The sequence below is a fragment of the Ranitomeya variabilis genome, chromosome 1 (genome assembly GCF_051348905.1).
Source record: "Ranitomeya variabilis isolate aRanVar5 chromosome 1, aRanVar5.hap1, whole genome shotgun sequence".
Classification (NCBI taxonomy): Eukaryota; Metazoa; Chordata; class Amphibia; order Anura; family Dendrobatidae; genus Ranitomeya; species Ranitomeya variabilis.
In genome coordinates this window covers 498,900,959-498,917,770 of record NC_135232.1, presented here as the reverse complement: position 1 = coordinate 498,917,770, position 16,812 = coordinate 498,900,959, and the positions used below count along the sequence as shown (strand labels likewise).

The window sequence follows — 16,812 nt, the reverse complement described above, 5'->3', positions numbered from 1 at the left end:
TGGCTTCAGAACAACTCTGTTACCATTCTTGACTGGCCCAGCCAGAGCCCTGACCTAAACTCAATTGACCATCTCTGGAGAGACCTGAAAATGACTGTCCACCAACATTCACCATCCAACTTGACAGAACTGGAGAGGATCTGCAAGGAAGAATGGCAGAGGATCCCCAAATCCAGGTGCGAAAAACTTGTTGCATCATTCCCAAAAGGACTCATGGCTGTATTAGCTCAAAATAACACCACTAAAAGGCTCCGGCAACTGTCCAGGGTTGCAGAGTGGCATTGGAAGAACACACATTCGCAAGATGACTTCACTGCATTCAAACAGGCAACACTCGCTTTTAAATCTGCTCTGACCTCTGCTAAACAGACCTACTTGACAACCCTCGTATCTTCCCTATCCTACAACCCCAGTTATTCAAAACCTTTAACTCCCTCCTCCGCCCACCACTGCCCCCTCCAACCTTTCTCAGCTCTGCCACACACTTTAAAACTAAGATCAACCAAACAAGGTAAGTCTTCATTGTTCAACCACGAAACCCCTTTGTATACCAGACCAATGCCCAAACCCCATAACCTCCCTCTCCAAGATCACTGAAGGGGGCTTAATTGTCTCCTCTCCAAATCGCACCTCACCACCTGTGCGCTTGACCCCATCCCATCCCACCTCCTCCCCAACCTCACCACCACTCTCATCCCATCCCTAACCCACCTCTTCAACCTATCACTAACTTCTAGTACCTTCCCTTCTGCTTTCAAACATGCCACAATCACACCTATCCTTAAAAAGCCAACCCTTGATCCAACTGCTATGTCCAGCTATCGCCCAATATCACTGCTCCCATTTGCTTCCAAACTCTTGGAGCAGCACGGCCATGCTGTACTTTCCTCCCACCTCTCATCTAATTTGCTCTTTGACAATCTACAATCTGGTTTCCGCCCCCATCACTCAACTGAGACAGCCCTGACCAAAATCACTAACGACCTACTTACAGCCAAAGCTAACGGACAATACTCTGTACTCCTCCTCCTAGACCTGTCCTCTGCTTTTGACACAGTTGACCACTGCCTCCTACTACAGATCCTTTCCTCCTCTGGCATCAAAGACCTCACCCTATCCTGGATCTCCTCATACCTTTTCAACCGCACATTCAGCGTCTCCCACTTCCACACTACCTCCTCATCCCACCCTCTCTCTGTTGGAGTCCCCCAAGGCTCTGTTCTAGGACCCCTACTCTTCTCAATCTATATACTTGGCCTGGGACAACTCATAAAGTCCCATGGATTCCAGTACCCTCTTTATGCTGATGACACTCAGATCTACCTTTCTGGCCCAGACGTCACCTCCCTGCTGTCCAGAATCCGGAGTGTCTATCAGCCATATCCTCCTTCTTCTCCTCTCGCTTCCTCAAACTCAATGTGGACAAATCTGAACTCATCATCTTTCCTCCATCTCATAGATCTTCCATACCTGACCTATCTATTGCAATTAACGACATCACGCTTTCCCCTGTACCGGAAGTCCACTGCCTCAGAGTAACCCTTGACTCTGCCCTGTCCTTCAAACCGCACATCCAAGCTCTTTCCACCTTCTGTCACCTCCAGCTCAAAAATATCTCCAGAATCCGTCCTTTCCTCAACCGTCAATCTACTAAAATGCTTGTGCATGCCCTGATCATCTCCCGCCTTGACTACTGCAACATCCTTTTCTGTGGCCTCCCTGCTAACACCCTTGCACCTCTCCAGTCCATCCTTAACTCTGCTGCCCGACAAATTCATCTCTCTCTTCGCTACTCCTCTGCTTCCCCTCTCTGCAAATCTCTTCACTGGCTCCCATTCCCTCAGCGTATCCAGTTCAAACTACTAATACTGACCTACAAGGCCATCCATACCCTGTCTCCTCCATATATCTATGAACTAATCTCCCGATATCTTCCCTCACGTAATCTCCGGTCCTCCCAAGACCTCCTTCTCTCCTCCACACTCATCCGCTCCTCACCCAACCGCATCCAAGACTTCTCCAGAGTATCCCCCATCCTCTGCAATTCTCTGCCCCAACACATCCGGCTATCAACCACATTCGGATCCTTCAGACGGAACCTGAAAACCCACCTCTTCTGGAAAGCCTACAGCCTGCACTGCTGACCTTGCTGCCTCCTCACCACTACCAAAGCTACCACCTCACCAACGCTGGAGCTCCTACAATTCTCAACCTATTGTCTCCTTCCCCATAATCCTGTAGAATGTAAGCCCGCAAGGGCAGGGTCCTCGCCCCTCTGTATCAGTCTGAAATTGTTTGTTTGCTTACTGTAAATGTTATCTGTAATTTGTATGTAACCCCTTCTCATGTACAGCACTATGGAATCATGGTGCTATATACTGTAAATAATAATAATAATAATAATAATAATAATAATAAAGGGTGTTTCTACTCAATACTGAGCAAAGTGTTAGAATCTGTTTTGTTTTGACCATCCGCCTTCTTGTTGTGGTTTTCTGGCTGCTGGTCTTTTTCCCCTGGTGCTGGGTTGTCTTGGTCAGGTGATTGTATCACCCTTTATTACCCAGCACCTGCCTCCCATTCCTTGCTTGACAACAGTGTTAATCCGCTAGAGTTCTGGCTAGGTGCTTAGACAGCTTTCTGTGCTTAATATTTTGCAGTTCTGGGATCTCTGGTTCTGCTATCTTTTGTTTCTGTTTTCAGTTTGTTTCTGCAACCGTCTCTGTGTTTTCTATTAGGAGGTGACCTGTTTTTTGTACCCAGTCCTTAGATCTTTTAGGGACCTTCTTCCCCTTATCTGTAGGTCTTTCCTGAGTTTTGACTAGGATCGTTGGTGGGTCTATTCGCAAAGGAATGGGTCGCCCACTCCATCGTAGGGTTTCAGCCTAGTCTTAGTGCAGGGTCAGCTTTCCCCCATCTCTCCTAGTTCTGTGCGGCAGTTTCGTAACACAAAGGATCGGAATACTTATGCCCATGTGATATTTCAGTTTTTCTTTTTTAATAAATTTGCAAAAATGATTACATTTCTGTTTTTTTTCCGTCAAGATGGGGTGCAGAGTGTACATTAATGAGAAAACAATGATTTTTTTTTTTAAATTTACCAAATGGCTGCAATGAAAGAAAGAGTGAAAAATGTAAAGGGGTCTGAAAACCTTTCATACCCACTGTACCTGTTACTAGTAGAGTGCCTGAGAAAGGGACTGACACTGCTTGCTGCACTTCCAGGTGTATTAGTGTAGGAAAAGTATCAAACGGTATCAGGAGAAAGGAGATTGAGAGGTGAACGCACGCAGACACTGTGCATGGCCGCAAACACTCAAGCAGCATTCAGACAGTGTTCGCTGTGGGAAAGGCCCCAATATGTAAATGAGGAGGCATAACAATGCACAAAACTCTTGACCATAGTAAGGGTAACAACTAAGTTTTCTCATTTGCTAATGAATTAAAAGTTATTTTATCTCAGGCACTGCAGCATTTGTTATAGGGGATAAGTCCCCTACAATACTGTAAACATCATAAAATGCATTTAACAAACAAGTTTGGATGCAGTAATTGGGGACTACAGATAAGCGAATATTTCAATGTTCGGTTCCGATTACGATTGCTGAATTTGCAGTATTTGCCAATTAATTCATTGAATATTCGCCGAACATAACCGAATGTTATTCAGGTCAATTGGAAGCAAAAACAAAGCGCATTCACAACACCTAACAAAGGCCCCAAATGCTGCCAAAACACATCAAATGAGGGACAGCCACCAGGAAAGTGGCCTCAATTCATCCACAATACAAATTGGCACTGCAGCAATCAGCTAGGCATGAGGTATCGGGTATAGAAACTTGATTCCAGCTCACCCAGTTGCTCTATGCTCATCCACCTGGGGTTCAGACATTGGCCTCGGCCTGGCCTTACATCAAGGAAAATAGAAAAAATTGGAGTCAGGCTCAACAGGACTGGATTTTCCTTTTCTTTTTCTTTTTCAAAAGAAATTATAGTGCATGCAAAAGAAAAATGTACATGGTCGACATGACCCAGTCGGCGTGTTTCAACTGCACTAGGCAGTCTTACTCATGAGTAAGACTGCCTAGTGCAGTCGAAATTCATCAACTGGGACAGACTCCAATTTTTTCTATTATCCATGAGGTATCTAGTCTGGAACAGCATTTACAGTTTTAAATTGAACGTCACAGTAAGACGAGGTGGGTGACGGATCAGTCTAGGTCTCCTTTGCTGGGATCGCTGATACAACATGCAACACCTCTATCTGCTTTCATGCTAAGCCACACTAAGATGGCACAAATATCAGTTTTGTAGACTGCCATTGTCAGAAAAATTTAAGGACAGTAACAGTGGTAGTTGAGTCCAAAGAAGTGGAGGCCTGACAGTCCTGGAGGCATACTGCTACCGGTGTGATAGAAATATATATATCATGTAGATCTCACTTGCATGTATACTCCTCTATAATCATATATACTCATATGCTCACAGCTAATATATACATTATAATCAATGGTTTAAAATGGCTGACATGAACTGATATAAGCCAGACAGATTGTATGGGGTTTTCCATCCCAAAAGCGGAACAACACCAGATGTCTTAAGTGCTGATCAAATGTCTCAACTTTGTCCTAGATACAGAGCTACATTTTAGTTGCTTAATCAGCAGTCATATGAGCATTAATCACAATATTCCATATATGTTTAGATAACCAATGACAGAGGAGCTAAACAATATGGTAATTAACTAACCACCCCTAACAACCCCTAACCACTCCTTTCTATATTCTATCATAAAAGCTATGTATGTACAATAAAGTATCAGTATTGATGGAATGTTATTGACACAACATGGTGTGCAGTCTCATTCCTTGAGCGCTCAAAATACTCAGTCTTATTGGGAGCGGCCACAGCACACACAGGGATAAATTTATCCAACCAAAAAATTTCCATAACAAATGGCGCCCAACGTGGGGCAAAGGGACGAAACGCACCCTACTGACCGGAGAGACGGAGGTGTTGCCACAGCCTTGGTTCACGGGATGGAGACTGCGCAGCTCCATAAGTAAGGTAAGAAAATGTTATCATCTTACCTGAAAGTCCCCTGTGCCCAGTCCGGGTCTATACCTCTTGCCGGTCAGGTGTGGTCACCAATTCCCAGGTAGTGTAAAAAGTCCGAAGCCTGAATCCACACCCTGGGAGGTGTCTGCTGTGTGCCGTGTATGTGTTCTGTGTTTGTGTAAGATCTGGGAGAAGGAAGGAAAAGTGACTTTTGTTTGTGGTGGCTGGGTAACAGACAGCAGGAGGTCAAATCACTGAATAAGCTATCACAGATTCCCGTGCAATAGGAGAGACAGGAGGTCTCGGGACAGGCAGTTCCATGATCCAGGCTCGGATGGTGATAGCTTTGAGGGCTGCCACAGATTCCCGTAGCCGGCGGCCAGTCAGGATGACCGGAGCGGAGGGTGGTAGAACCCGGCATATGCGTGCCCAGTGCGATTGGCAGTAGTCTTTTCCCAGCGCAACCTGCACATGTCACAGAATAAAAAGGGCCCTCTCTCGGACGTCTATCTGTATCTGTTCTGTTTGTGTCACGTACTAATTGCTGCCTTAAGAGCATACAACTGTAAAGAAAGGTTTTTTTTCTCTTTTCTTTTTACTTCCTCTTTTCAAACCTGCAGCAAGCAGAGATATATGCATTGTAAATCACACAGTCACATCTGTTTTTTTCTGGCTGTTTCTACAATGCTGGCTATGTGTAGCTATTTGTGAAGAAATGAAACAAATTGTATATATTATTTTTGATGCGACATACGTGTTTTCAGATACGTGATTTTAGTGACATTGATCGCAATAGCATAAGAAAAGGGGAAGTGTGTGTCTCTGACTGTGTTAAGCGCAGAGAGAAGGAAAATATATATAGTTTTTTTTTTTCTTTTACTCTTTTGAAAGTCTTTATTCTGTTTTTCATATATACGTTTTTTTTTATGTTTTCCAAAGTTTTTTCCTTTTGTATCAAAATTTTGAGTTTTTGGTAGTGTACTAAGTTTTTGACGGTTTCATCGTTTTGGTTTTTTTGGGGGAGTTTTATATACTCATTTTAAGAAGTTTTTTGGTGTTGTTTTTTTTTCCTTTTTGTGTGTTTTTCATTTTTTGCTTTTGCCATGGGGAATAAATTGGCCAAGCAACAGGAGGGTCTTTTACTTCCTGATGAGAAAACAGCCCCCCAGATAGTGGCAGAACACGAAGGTGTTAAGTATGTGAAGAATTTTGGAAGGTATAAAGTATGTGAAATTCATAAGAATGGCAGATTTCAAGCTGCGGAATGGCATGACATAGAAAGGAAAATAAGGGAAGTTAGCTAATGTTAAATTGCTGAATACTAATACATGGTATGAAGTAGCAGCAGAGCTTACATCGTTTAGGTGGTACAGAAAGTTATGTGAGCAAACCAGGAAGTGGTTTTTTTGTGTGTATAAGACGGGAAATATTGGATCTGTGCAGTCTGCTTTTAGCAGAATCCATGGTATAGGGAGTTTTTTTTTTTTTCTCCTACAGGGAGAAGGCATCATTGCTCCACTCTATTGTTCTCGTTCTTCTCTATCCTCCTTTTCTCTGTCACTCTTTCTCTCCTCATTCTTCTCTCTCACTCTCCTTTCCTCTCCTCTTTCTCCACACTTTTCTCTTCCCTCTCTCCCTCTCTCTATCTCTCCCCTCCACACCTTCCATCTTCTCCTCACCCTCTCTCTCCCCTCCTTCTCCACTCCCCCACCACACCTATCTCCTCCTTCTCTTCCTTCTCCACACCCATCTCCACTCCTCTCTCTTCTCCTCACCCTCTCTCTCTTTTCCTTCTCCACTCCTCCACCACACCTATCTCCTCCTTCTCTTCCTTCTCCACACCCATCTCCACTCCTCTCTTCTCCTCCCTCTCTATCTCCTTCTCTTCCTTCTCCACACCCATCTCCACTCCTCTCTTCTCCTCTCTCTCTCTCTTCCTTTGTCTAACTCATCAACCCCTCCCCCTTCTTCTTCCTCTTTCTTCCTCTTCGTTGCCGGCTGGGCCAACGCCCAATTCCAACAATATGGTGCTTACAGCACAAGGTTCCCCTTCTGGTTCCCAGTCCAGCCATTGCCAGTTGTGATATCGGGGATAGAAGGTGAAAATCCCCCTACACACAATGCAATGGGCAGCCCCCAGGCACATCAGGTAGCAGACAGCTCAGCCCTGGGTGCAGATGGGGGAGGACTAATATCACCATGTATTGATAATGTACAACTTCAGCACTGGTCAGAGCTGCCTACATTCACATCAACATGAAACTATAAGTCTAATCCATAATAGCTTCAGCAAGGGGGGAGACATCCTCACATAGAAAAGCAACTTCTAAGTCCAAAATCAGTCAGTGTATGACCCCAGTACGCGTTATCACAACTATTCCTCTGATGAAGATGAAGAGGGAACATCATACATGCTGTCCAGTACTAGGAAAAGAAACCCACAGGCACCAAGAATGCAGGGGCAGATAGAGGCACCACCATTACACTATGTGCACTGCACTTCAAGTCAGATGACAATCTTCCAGACCCAGGGATGCATCCCATGCCATTTTACCGAAGAATGTAGCAGAACCAGCGAACATATGCAGCCACCTGGAATGATCTCTGGGCCATGAATGGAAATAGAAGCAGGTGATGCACTCTGGCCAATCATGAAGGAACAATTCAAACTTCCAGCAGAATTAGAGGTACACGCTTGGGAGTCAGTGCCACAGCTAATTGAACAGCTCAGAGAGTGGGCCGAAGGCAGATTGGCAGGATAAGCCCTCAGCTTACGGGACATGAGCCAAGAAAAGACAGAGTCTGTAAAGAAGTTTTATGGCAGAGTAATGCAAGTATTCCAAGACTTGGCCTTCACCATTCATGACCAGATACACAGGCAAATGTTGGCACGGGCCTTTGTGCATGGACTGAGACAGCCAATCAGGAAACCACTGATAGTGGCTAGGCCTGAGAACAGGTCAATGGCAGTGGACTGACCCAACAAAATGGTTTATGTGCGCCTAGGAGACTGTTCATTGCCGATTGTCACCAAAACTGCCGCCATTATAGCACCACAAAGAGCGCAAAGAAGGAAATGGGTGCCGTGCTGCTGAGAACGCCAGAAGGGGAGCCAGAGGTGAAGATGCTGCAAAGTGCCGATCGACACACCGGAAGAACCGCTGCAGACTCCAGAGAGGAGACACCGACCTCAATAAGGTTAGCAAAGGGGAGAAGCTATGTCAGACCAGGGGTAAGAAGTGATGGCAGATGCAGCCGCAGCCCCTGTAATGCCCCAAGACCTTGGGTTGGATGCAGCCGCCGGTCTCATGGCACCCCCGGGCCTCGCCTCGAATGCACCTGCAGGCCCCATCTTACCACCGCAGCTTCAATCAGCAGGCCGGACCCCGCTGCCGCTACAGTACCCATCATGCCGTTGTCCACAGTAGCCAAAGGGATTGAGTCCCAACCAGGGGTGCAGAAGACAGCCCCTCTCATGATGACCACTGACCTGGAAGCGCAACCACCCTACAAAGACAGAAGAAGTGTCAAGTGTTACATCTGTGGCAAGTTTGGCCATTTCCAGAACCAGTGCAAAGCACCCACGCCCCCGAAGAGACTGGACCCATGCAACCCAAGAGTTGGTCCAGAGAAACAGGTCAAGGAAAAAGTGCAGAAAGCAGTGAAGTACCCCGTCCATAGGACAGGGGCAAGCAAGCCAGGTCCGCAAGACACTACGCTCCTGACATGTGAACCTTCATCTGCAAGACCAATACCTCAAATTACCCTTAAAGTGAATGGCGTTGTCAGATCTTTTCTTCTGCACACCGGTGCAACTGTGATGAGACCTGTGGAACTCGCTGATCCCACCTGCCTATCAGAATCCTCTGTGTCTCGCATGGGCATTGATGGTCAAGTCAGACATTCTCAGCTTACAAACTCACTGAGCGTGTGCACTCAGCCAGGACACTCTATCCTGTCCCAGTTTGTGGTGTCAAGGACCTTCCACTCAACCTGCTGGGAGCAAACCTATTGCAGAAGCTGAAGGCAACCACAGTGTTCCAGGAAGATGGGACAGTGACACTTTCTTCATCCCTGACTTAAGAAGAGTCATGCTGGTGGCCCTACAAGAACCTTAAGCAACCGATGAGGCCTACTCAAGGAGGTACTGGACGTAGTACCAGAAAGTCTATGGTCTAAGGGACCCCAGGACGTGAGAAAACCTCAAGTTGCCCCAGTACGGATGTCACTGAAGCCATGTACCCCGTACCCTCGTAGGGCCCAGGCCAGGCCTAGAGTTAAGCTGCCTCTTACCAACTGAAGGTCTACCTGGAAATAGGAATCATTGTTCCTTGCAAATCGCCTTGCAATACCCCACTTTTCCCGGTCAAGAAAAAGACTGTTAAATGAGAGCCAGCCAAGTTCAGAATGGTACATGACCCGAGAGCTGTGAATGACGTCACGGTGTTTGAAACTCCAATTGTGCCGAATCCGCACACTCTGCTCTCAAATCTGCCTGCCACAGCAAAAGTGTTCACAGTGACCGACCTGGCTAATGTTTTCTTCAGTGTTCCCTTTCACCCGGATGACCAGTTCCTGTTTGCCTTAACGCACCAGGGGGGACACCACACATGGACAGTGATGCCACAGTGGGCCCAGAACAGCCCTTCTCAGTTCACCAAAGCAATGTCCACAGTCCTCACCAACTGGGTCACAGAACAAGCAGAAGTAATCCTGCTACAATCATGGACAATCTACTCCTTTGTGCAGTTGACTTTGACACGTGTAAAGCCCATTCCTTGTATCTCCTACTCTACCTGGCAGAGCAGCACTGCAAGATCTCAAAGAACAAAAGTCCAGTGGTGTCTGAAGCGAGTTACGTTCCAGAGACACTGTATTGCTCACCAGGCGAAACACCTGACAGATGACCGGAAGACCCCAGTGGAGAAGATGGTTCCTCCAGCAACTCCAAACGTGCTACAGGCCTTCCTTGGTCTAGTTTCGTATTGCAGAGCCTGGATCCCTGGTGCCTCAGTCCTAATGCAGCCTCTGTGTGAATACATCAGCGTGACCCCGTTCCTCCAGACAGATGTGGCCTTCAGTTCGTTCAAGAAGTTAAAAGGCTCTGTAGTCTCAGCGCCAGCACTAGGCCTATCTGACTACGAGAAGCCATTCCGTCTCTACTTGATGAGAAAAGAAGGCCTTGCTACTGGAGTCCTGACGCAGCTTCAGGGGGGAAAGCAGAGACTTTTAGACTACTTTTCAGCTCACCTGGATCCAGTTGCAAGGGGAGCCTCTTCCCGCTTGAGAGCAGCAGTTGCAGCACACGCCCTCCTGGACAGGACTACTGACATGACATCTCAGCAATCCTCAACCAAACCCAGCTAAAACATCTCTCCACCGCCAGGCATCTTCGCCTCCAGTGCTCTCTACTCCTGCCCGACAATGTCACCATCTCCAGATACACAGTCCTCAACCCGTCCACTCTACTCCCACTCCCAAGGGGGGATACAGATATGGACCCTCAGAAAAAAAGGCTGATCAAAATCTGTATGATACCTTCTGCAGGGATCTGAATTTGCTCCGGACGGATGACCATGATTGCTTCAGCATCATGCAACAGGAAACAGCAGGACTACCCAAGGTAGCAGAAGAGCCACTGACCAACCCAGAGTTGATCCTCTATGTGGATGGCTCCAGATTTGCAGATGAAGAAGGAAGATTCCACACGGGATGTGCAGTGACCAGCAATCAAGAGATCCTGTGGTCCAGAAGTCTGCCGCCCAGTCTGTCAGCCCAGGAAGCAGAACTGATAGCGCTGATAAAGGCCTACCAGATGGCGGGAGACAAGACTGAGAAAATGTATACCGATTCAAGGTACTCGCATGGCATAGCACACGACTTCGGACCCATCTGGGCTGCAAGGGACTTCATCACAGCAAGCGGAACAACCGTGAAGCATCATGGAGCCATTATGGACCTGCTGAACTCACTTCAACTTCCAAAAGTGGTGGCAGTACTAAAAGTCAAAGCGCATGGAAAACTAAGCACAGTAGAGGCACGAGGCAACAACATGGCGGACATGGCAGCCAAAGAAACAGTCAAGGAAAGACAATATGGAAAAGTAGAAGAGGTCGTAGAGCCGGACGGCTACTACAGGACGGCTGAAGACAGGAAACCTGACAAATGACATCCTGGGATCTGCTCAAAAAAGCTGCAAGAGCAAGCCCCAAAGGAAAAGAAGGAATGCTGGATGCAGAAGTGAACAACACATGAAGAAGGAAGGGTATACTCAATGGACTACAAACCCTGTTTACCCCGAAGCATGTACCTTATCGTGGTCCAGTGGGCACATGGGCCCACACACAGATTAAAGACACAGATGAATGATCCGATTGGTGCTTACTGGTTCACTCCAGAAATCTCCACCCTAACAGCCAAGTGCACTAGCAGCTGTCTGACCTGCGGCAAATGCAACCCTGGAAGAATGGAGAAAGTTCCCACACATTGTCTTGCCAGACCACAGTACCCCTTCCAGAGGATCCAGATAGACCACATCCAAAGGCCGCCAAGTGGAAGATTAGAATATGCCCTTGTTGTCGTGGACATGTTCTCAGGATGGCCAGAAGCTTTCCCAGTGAGAAACCAGTCAGCAAAGACTACTGCAAAGAAGCTACTCTCAGAGACGAGATATGCAGCTATGGGGGCCCAGAAGTGATAGAGAGTGACCAGGGACCCACATTCACAGCAAATCTCACACGAGAGATCAGGTCAGCAGTAGGGTCAGACTTAGGCCTACACACTCCCAATCACACTACTCAGTGTTAGGCACACTCCCAGAGGCCCAGAAAAGCTGTTACCATATGAAATTTTGTTTGGGTCTAGTCTTAGGTTAGGGGTATCCTTTCCCTCAGCAGCTGACTATGTAATATGATTAGTGTTGAGCGATACCGTCCGATACTTGAAAGTATCGGTATCGGAAAGTATCGGCCGATACCGGCAAAGTATCGGATCTAATCCGATACCGATACCCGATACCAATACAAGTCAATGGGACTCAAGTATCGGACGGTATCTCTCATGGTTCCCAGGGTCTGAAGGAGTGGAAACGCTCCTTCAGGCCCTGGGATCCATATTAATGTGTAAAATAAAGAATTAAAATAAAAAATATTGATATACTCACCTCTCCGACGCAGCCTGCACCTTATCGAGGGAACCGTCAGCCTTCTTTGCTTAAAATGCTCGCGTTTACTGCCTTCCGTGACGTCACGGCTTCTGATTGGTCGCGTGCCGCCCATGTGACCGCGACGCGACCAATCACAAAAAGCCGTGACGTAATTTTCAGGTCCTAAATGCCTAATTCTAGAATTAGGCATTCAGGACCTGAAAATTACGTCACGGCTTGTTGTGATTGGTCGCGTCGCGGTCACATGGGCGGCACGCGACCAATCAGAAGCCGTGACGTAATTTTCAGGTCCTGAGTGCCTAGAATTAGGAAGGCAGTAAACACGCGCATTTTAAGCAAAGAAGGCTGCCGGTTCCCTCGGTAAGGTGCAGGCTGCGTCGGAGAGGTGAGTATATCCCTATTTTTTATTTTAATTCTTTCTTTTACACATTGATATTAATCCCGATACCGATTCCCGATATCACAAAAGTATCGGATCTCGGTATCGGAATTCCGATACCCGCAAGTATCGGCCGATACGCGATACTTGCGGTATCGGAATGCTCAACACTAAATATGATACTTTGTCTGCTTATGTAAATTGAACTCACCAAGAAACTTGCTAACATCCATTCTCGAGTTTTTTTCTTCATTGCCAGATTCAGATTCAGTGTCCGGTACGCACTCCTAGAAGCCAGGAGACTGGGAGTTGGTGAAAAAAGTTTGTAAGGAGAACACCACTCGATCCCAGATTTGATGGTCCTGTTCAAGTGCTGCTGATGACACCAAACTCTGTGAAACTGGAGGGAAGACCCACTTGGATCCACTCATCGCATTGCAAGAAAGCTCCCCTACCAGAAGATGACATCCAAGCCAGAATGATGTTGTGGCCTGACCGAATAGATGACCTACCTGATAAAGACTACACATCGCTCACTACACATGCTATTGACTAAGAGACTGATTGCAGTGAACCCCCGTTAGGGACAGATCTCCTGACCGCCCATTTGTGAAAAGTCTGTACAGAGTGGGGCACAGGCATTAGGCTTGTGTCAGTTCACCGACAGCACAAAAGAGTTGCAGCGCTTTGGGACAGGAGGCAAGGATTAGGGCAAGTGATATCTAAGGGGGGCTTGTGATAGAAATATATATATCATGTAGATCTCACTTGCATGTACACTCCTCTATAATCATATATACTCATATGCTCACAGCTAATATATACATTATAATCAATGGTTTAAAATGGCTGACATGAACTGATATAAGCCAGACAGATTGTATGGGGTTCTCCATCCCAAAAGCGGAACAACACCAGATGTCTTAAGTGCTGATCAAATGTCTCAACTTTGTCCTAGATACAGAGCTACATTTTAGTTGCTTAATCAGCAGTCATATGAGCATTAATCACAATATTCCATATATGTTTAGATAACCAATGACAGAGGAGCTAGACAATATGGTAATTAACAAACCACCCCTAACAACCCCTAACCACTCCTTTCTATATGCTATCATAAAAACTATGTATGTACAATAAAGTATCAGTATTGATGGAATGTTATTGACACAACATGGTGTGCAGTCTCATTCCTTGAGCGCTCAAAATACTCAGTCTTATTGGGAGCGGCCACAGCACACACAGGGATAAATTTATCCAACCCAAAAATTTCCATAACACAGGCAACACGCATGAAGTAGACCCAACCAGGAGTCTACACATTTTCAAAAATTAGTGCCAAACATCACCAAAGTGTCATTAATTTCACCACAGTATAAATAGTATAATAGGGACCGACAGGTCTTCCACTACACCCAATCCAGCAGATGGACACCCAACCATCAGGGTTCACATTTAAATAAATGATGGCCTTACATCAAAAAAGTAGCATAAATTTCACAACAGTATAGATAGTATAATATTATTAGTATTAGTAGTATTATTATTATACATTTTTATAGCGCCATTTATTCCATGGCCATTTACATGTGAAAAGGGGGCAAATATAGACAAATACAATAAACAAGCAAAAAGCAAGGCACTAACAGGTACAGAAAGAGGGAGGACCCTGCCCGCTAGGGCTCACAATCTGTAGGTGATGGGTGAAAACACACTAGGAGAGGGTAGAGCTGGTCATGTGGCGATTCAGTAGGTTGAGGATCACTGCAGGCTGTAGGCTTGTCGGAAGAAGTGAGTCTTCAGGTTCTTTTTGAAGGTTTCTATGTCAGGCAAGAGTCTGATGTGTTGGAGTAGAGAGTTCCAGAGTATGGGGGAAGCATGGGAGAAGTCTTGGATGCGGTTGTGGGAAGAAGAGATAAGAGGGGAGTAGAGAAAGACATCTTGTGAGGATGGAAGGTTGAATGTAGGTAAGTATCATCGGGAGACCATGTCACAGATGTATGGAGGAGACTGGTTGTGGATGGCTTTGTATGTCATAGTAAGGGTTTTGAACTGGAGTCTCAGGATGATAGGAAGCCAGTGAAGGGCTTGGCATAGGGGAGAGGCTGGGGAATAGTGGGGAGACAGGTAGATTAGTCAGGCAGCAGAGTGTAGGATGGATTGGAGTGGTGCCAGAGTGCTAGAGGGGAGGCCAGAGAGTAGGAGGTTGCAGTATTCAAGGCGGGAGATGATAAGGGCGTATATTAGTGTTTTTGTGTTTTCGTTGTCGAGGAATGCGCAGATCCGGGAAATATTTTTGAGTTTCAGACTGCAGGAGGAGGAAAAGGCTTGGATATGTGGCTTGAAAGAGAGGGCAAAGTCGAGGATCACTCTGAGGCACCGAGCATGCGGGACTGGGGAAAGTGAGCAGCCATTGACATTGATGGATAAGTCTGGTGGAGGGGTAGAGTGAGATGGGGGAAAGATGATGAATTCTGTATTGTCCATGTTCAGTTTTAGAAAGCGAGCTGGTGAAAGAAGGCCGAGATAGCAGACAGACAGTGTGGGATTTTGGTGAGTAAGGAGGTGAGGTCAGGTCCGGATAGCTAGATCTGCGTGTCATCGGCGTAGAGATGATACTGCAAACCGTGGGATTCTATGAGCTGTTCCAGGCCGAAGGTGTAGATGGAAAAGAGTAGGGGGTCCCAGAACTGAGCATTAAGGGACACCAACAGACAAGGGGCGAGGTGAGGAGGTGGTGTGGGAGAGAGAGACACTGAAAGTTCGGTCTGTTAGATATGACGAGATCCAGGATAGGGCCAAGTCTGTGATGCTAAGAGATGATAGAATCTGTAGCAGGAGGGAATAGTCCACAGTGTCAAAGGCAGAAGACAGGTCTAGGAGAAGGAGGACAGAGTAGTGTTGCTTGCTTTTGGTGGTTAGTAGGTCATTGGTGACTTTAGTTAGGGCAGTTTCAGTTGAGTGATGGCGTCAGAAGCCAGATTGTAACCAGTCAAAGAGGGAGCACGAGGAGAGGTGGGAGGACAGTTCAAGATGAACATGCTGTTCCAGTAGTTTTGAGGCATAAGGGAGAAGAGATACCGGGCTATAGCTAGACACAGAGGATGGGTCGAGGGAGGGCTTTTTGAGGATGGATGTGATCTTGGCATGTTTGAAGGATGAGGGGAAGACATCAGTGGTGAGTGAGAGGTTGAAGAGGTGTGTTAGGGTTGGGATGAAGACTGTGGTGAGATTAGGGATGAGGTGGGATGGGAGCAGATCAAGCATGCAGGTGGTGAGAGGTGATCTAGACAGTAGTGTGGAGAGCTGATCTTCTGTCATGTGGAGAAGCTGGTTTTGGAGAAACAAGGTTAAGCAGCTAAGAGGGGCATTGGGCACTGTGGGCCAAAGCTTTCTCTGATCGTATCGATCTTCTGTTTAAAGAAAGAGGCAAAGTCTTCAGCAGAAATGAGGAGGGAGGGAGGAGGTGTTGGGGGACGGAGTAGAGAATTGAAAGTGTTGAAAAGCTGTTTAGGGTTGTGAGACAGGGAGGATATGAGAGATGAGAATTAAGTTTGTTTTGCGGCAGTGAACGTGGACTTGAAGCTGACGAGGGACTGCTTGTATGCAATGAAGTGCTCGGCAGAGTGGGATCTCTTCCATCTCTGCTCAGTGACCCTGGAAGCCCGTCTCAGTTCTTTGGTCAGGCTGGTCAGCCAGGGCTGTTTGTTGATTATATGAGTTTTGCTATGCATGAGGGGCGTGGCCGAATCGAGTTTAGCTGTTATTGTGGTGTTATAAAAAGCGGCAGCAGCATCTGTGTTATGAAGGGAAGCTATGACTGTAAGAGGGAGAAGGGACTTAGAGAGTGATTGTAAATTATGGTGTTTGAGATTTCGGCGAGGGTGCGTGAGTTTGTGGAATGGTGGTTGCGCACTAGGAGAGGAGAGGGAAGAGAATGTCAGTAGGTTGTGGTCAGACAGGGGGAGGGGTGAGCTAGTAAGATTAGTAAGGGAACAGAATTGGGTAAAGATAAGGTCTAGTGTGTGACCATCTTTGTGAGTGGCCCCTGAAGACTATTGAGTGAGGCCGAAGGAGGCAGTAAGCGATAAAAGTTTAGAGACAGCTGAGGTGGAAGTATCAGTGGGGATATTGAAGTCACCCATAATGATAGTGGGGATGTCAGCAGAGAGGAAATGAAGTAGTCAGGTGGTGAACTGGTCGAGAAAGG

At 46.6% G+C, this 16,812-nt stretch overlaps 1 long non-coding RNA gene across 1 annotated transcript in view; it reads left to right on the top strand.

Moving 5' to 3' along the window:
* Window positions 1–13,855, top strand: part of LOC143795875 (uncharacterized) — a 110,336-nt gene extending 96,481 nt beyond the window's left edge. The window contains exon 3 of the long non-coding RNA XR_013220440.1: window positions 12,862–13,855. This is a non-coding gene — a long non-coding RNA (uncharacterized LOC143795875). The remainder of the gene's footprint in view (window positions 1–12,861) is intronic.
* The last annotated feature ends 2,957 nt before the right edge of the window (window positions 13,856–16,812 follow it).